A 5,115-nucleotide genomic window follows, 5' to 3' on the forward strand; every position below is an offset into this window, starting at 1 on the left:
GCATGATCCAGCTACACAAACATGCTAAGTCGTTCGTGTACGATTTAGGTGCATGTTAGACACCCCCGGCGGTTAAAATTAATCTGGTAATCTGGAGCCCCCCCCCCCCCCTACGGCGTGCCTCGTAACTATGTCGTGTTTTTGGCAAGCCCCAGAATTTATTTTTTGATATTCGTATGTATGTACGTACGTACGTACGTATGTATGTATGTATGTATGTATGTATGTATGTATGTATGTATGTATGTATGTATGTATGTATGTATGTACGTATGTATGTATGCATGCATGCATGTATGTATGTATGTATGTATGTATGTATGTATGTATGTATGTATGTATGTATGTATGTATGTACGCACAAAGAATGTTTCAGCTAAGGCACAGCAAGCGTTAAGGAAGTTATTTTTTTCCGAATTAAAGAAAATTCGTATGTTCTGCTGCGTGAGTTTGCGTGACATTACCTGCTGCGTGCCACAGTCACAAGGCTGGATGAAGCAAGAAATTGTGCACCAAGGGTGAAATGACCAATTACGCCGTTATTTATTTGTTTACTATTGTACGTGGTTGCCACCGAAGCATGCATTATCATAACTAAAAACAGTTATGATAAAGATGTTAATTACATCGAACATAAGAATACTAGCTTTACCACATGTATGCTTAGAGCATGTTTATTTTTTACATGTTTATTTGTGAATACCTATGTGCCTCCAGAAATCAGGCATTGGCAAAGAAGGGAGTACGGTTACGTCAACGTAAAACAAGCAATCTTCAACAAGGCAAAAAAGAAAAGAAGAAGAAAGCATCATGTAACAAAAGCATTAGTATAACACGCTCCACTGCGACAGGTTACACCCTTAAGGGTGGCAAAACGTTCGAGGCAGACCTAAAAAACTGTCTGGGGTATATTCTGTAAAAGCCTCCCGCAACACGTGAAAAGAGAGGCAATACGCAAGTAGAGATCTCGCGGGGTCTGCCTTCTACAGCCGCCTCCACGGGCGCAGATGGATGGATGGGTGGATGGATTCCATGAGCGACCCCTTTGGAACGGGCCGGTGGATTGCGCCACCAAGCTCTCGTTATTATATTGCCTAATGTCCCACCTATGTTTAAAAGAATAAAAAACAAACAAAAGGGAAAAAATCACAGCCCAAACACTGCGTGCAAATGGTTAAACAGCGAAGCTGAAACGTGCGGCCCCGGTGTTTATTACTGGGTTATTCCCGACGGTGCATTAAAGTATTTCTCAATTATTGGTTACGTCTTTGTGTTTCTTCACGAGGTTACACACATGTTCGGCTGCGACAGAGAGAACGACGTCAGTGACGGTATGCCCGCAGTCCGCCGTTGTCGCTTGCGTTGGACGTCTCCAGTTTGCTCGGCGGCTCAAGTTTGCTCACCGTCCGCTATTGACGATTTCGATTCTTAAAAATTAAATTGCTTCTCTGCCCCTCACGTAAGACAATGAATCGCTCATAACCCGTAAACGCGGCCTCCCCATTGCGACGACAGAAGAGAAGTGAAATTCTACGCTAGAATGATGAGCGGCAACGGAGCCCGCTGTGGAAGACGACGACGAGGAACGCGGGAGCAGTGGCACAAGCGCGTTCGCGCGGTTACATGAGGTTCCCCCGCCGAAAGGCGCCAACAAGCTAGCTGTGGAAAACCGTTTGTGCGCAGGCGCGAGTAAGAGCGGTCGTGAGAGCGAAAATCTGGGGTCTTTTGCTACTTGAGTAGTATAAAACTATTTACACGGTGTATTTACAAAGCGTATATATATATACAGCTGCAGAGAATCCCGAGAGGCTCTTGCCACTTCGTCCTCTTCGCTGTCGACGACCTTGTTCTCTTTTCCCACCGTAACACGACCCCCGGCAGAAAAAGCACCGTCCCGGTGCTTCAGACGGCGCCGTCGGTGCATACACGTCGTACACGTCGTAAGGACATACGCGTCGTACACGTCTCTGGGTTTAAGCCGAGAGACGTGTACGACGTCAGGTGATGTGGAACCGGGTGGCATAGCGGAGGTCTCGGGGATTATCTCGTAAGTGACATTGGTCACTTGACGAAGAACACGGTAATGGCCTTTGTAGCACGGAAGAAGTTTCTCGGAGAGCCCCACTCGGCGGCAAGGGAACCAAAGTAGCACGAGAGAGCCTGGTGAAAAATATCTGTCACAATGGCGGCGATTGTAAGCGTGCCGTTGAGATTCCTGCGATGCCAGCAGACGAGTACGGGCAAGCTGGCGGGCATGGTCAGCGTGGGCGATGGCGTCGCGGGCATACTCGGTCCTCGAATCCTGTATCAAGGGAAGTGAAGCGACAAAGGGTAATACGGGGTCACGACCGAAGAGCATAAAAGTAAAAGGGGGAATACCCAGCAGTATCGTGGCGTGATGAATTATAGGCGAACGTGACATAAGGGAGCGCCACATCCCAGTCCTTGTAGTCGGGTGAAACGTATTTCGATAGCATTTCAGTAATGGTCCGATTAAGTCGCTCAGTAAGGCCGTTGGTCTGGGGATGATAGGAGGTAGCCAGTTTGTGCTTGATAGAACATGAGCGTAGGATATCGGCGATGACTTGGGAGAGAAAAGTGCGGCCGCGGTCAGTAAGGAGCTGTCGCGGGGCGCCATGTACTAAAATTATATCCCGGAGTAGGAAATCTGCGACGTTGGTTGCGCAACTCGTGGGAAGTGCCCGAGTGATGGCATAGCGCGTCGCGTAATCAGTAGCGACAGCGATACACCTGTTACCTGAGCTGGACTCGGGGAAAGGGCCAAGGAGATCCAAACCGACGCGAAAGAACGGCGCAGGTGGAATGTCGATCGGCTGTAGGTACCCGACGGGAAGCGTTGCTGGCTTTTTGCGATGTTGACAGGGCTTGCAAGCAGCTACATAGCGCCCTACGGAGCGTGCGAGGCCGGGCCAGTAGAAGCGGCGGCGCACGCGGTCGTAAGTTCGAGCAAACCCAAGGTTTCCGGCAGTTGGGGCGTCATGGAGCTCCTGAAGCACGGTTAAGCAGAGGTGTTGAGGAACGACAAGGAGAAGGGGAGGACCGTCAGGATGAAAACTGCGTCGGTACAATATCCCGTCGTTGAGAACGAACCACCGTAACGATGGATCAGTAGGAGCAGATTGCATTCGGTCAATGAGGGTCCTCAAAGTAGCGTCATGGCGTTGCTCGTTGGCCATGTCCAAAAGCTGGGAATGGAAAGAACCCTTGAGGAAGCGCCCAGGTCGGCGTTGGCGGGCGTGTGTACAGGGTAACTGGACAAGCAGTCCGCGTCCTTGTGTAGGCGACCAGACCTATACACCACCGAATAGGAATGCTATTGCAGCCGCAAATCCCATCGTCCAAGCCTCCCTGTGGGATCTTTTAAGGACGAAAGCCAACAGAGGGCGTGGTGGTCCGTTACAATAGAAAAGGGCCTGCCGTATAAATCGGGGCGGAATATTTCCACTGCTGACACAACGGACAAACATTCGCGCTCGTTAATAGAGTAGTTCCGCTCCGCAGGTGACAAAAGACGGCTAGCGTACGCGATGACACGTTCATGGCTGCGTTGAACTTGTGCCAAGACGGCACCGATTCCGTGGCCACTGGCATCGGTGCGCACCTATGTAGGGGCTGAAGTAGCGAAGTGTCCTAGAGTCGGTGGGGTGATGAGCATGGTAGTAAGGCGTGAAAAGGCGGTGGCCTGAAAGGATCCCCATGAATACGGCACACTTCGGGATATCTGTGAGAGGGCGTGCTATGGTGGCAAAATTTTTAACAAAACTCCGGAAGTAAGAACAGAGGCCTACGAAACTTCGGACATCTTTTGCGGACCGTAGAAGAGGGAACTCTTTTACTGCGCGAATTTTCTCGGGGTCCGGTCGGATGCCACTCGCATTGACGACATGTCCAAGAACAGTAATCTCACGATGGCCGAAGTTACATTTCTTGGAGTTGAGCAGTAGACCGGCCTTGCGAAAAACGGCAAGTACAGCTGAAAGGCGCTCAATGTGTGTGCTGAATGAGGGCGAGAACACACTAACATCATCCAGGTAGCAGAGACAAGTCGACCGCTTGAATCCTTGGAGTAATGAGTCCATGATACGCTCAAAGATAGCCGGAGCGTTGCATAGTCCAAAAGGCATAACTTTGAAGTGGTAAAGACCATCAGGCGTTATAAAGGCGGTCTTTTCACGATCAAGATCATCGACAGCGATTTGCCAATATCCGGACCGTAGGTCGATGGACGAAAAATACTGTGCGCCGTATAGGCAATCCAGGGCGTCATCGATACGAGGTAGTGGGCAGACGTCCTTCTTCGTGATGCGGTTGAGGTGGCGGTAATCAACGCAGAATCTCCATGAGCCGTCCTTCTTTTTGACCAGCACGACAGGGCACTCCCAGGGACTCGACAATGGTTCAATGATGTCTTTCGCTAGCATCTTGTCTACTTCTGTTTTGATGACGTGCCGCTCCGAAGCTGAAATTCGGTAGGGTCGCCGATGGATGGGTGGATTATCGCCTGTGTGTATATGACGTTTGACAAGTGACGTCTGGCCTAAGGGTTGGTTGTTCAGGTCGAATATATCCTTGTAGGAAAGCAATAGACTGCAGAGCTGTTCAGTCTCCGCAGGAGTGAGATTCGGGGCAATCATTTTCCTAATGTCCTTGTCAGTACATTTGGCAGACCGGAAAGGCTCACAGGAAGTGCCGACGGCAAAAGTCTCAACGCAACTAACTTCTAAAGCAGTGATTGTAGCCAGGGTGATATCTTTAGGCAGAATGTGCTTAGTGAGCCCGAAATTCACCACAGGGAGGTACGTGCGATTGTCTGTGACCCTCAGTATTGTATGCGGGACAGTAACGCTGCGCTTGAGAACGATGGCAGTTATGGGAGCGGAGATGTAATCACCATCGGGAACTGGCGTAGAAAGCGACAGTTCGATGTACGTCAAGACCTGTGGTGGAGCGAGAACAAAATCAGTCGGTCTTAGGCGAAGTTCATGTGGTTTGGGGAGAACATCCAGTAGAGGTAGGTCAACACGCACAGTACTTGAAGAACAATCGATCAGCGCTGAATGGGCGGAGTGGAAGTCTAGGCCTAGGATGAGGTCA

This window comes from Dermacentor andersoni, chromosome 1 (assembly GCF_023375885.2).
Source record: "Dermacentor andersoni chromosome 1, qqDerAnde1_hic_scaffold, whole genome shotgun sequence".
Classification (NCBI taxonomy): domain Eukaryota; kingdom Metazoa; phylum Arthropoda; class Arachnida; order Ixodida; family Ixodidae; genus Dermacentor; species Dermacentor andersoni.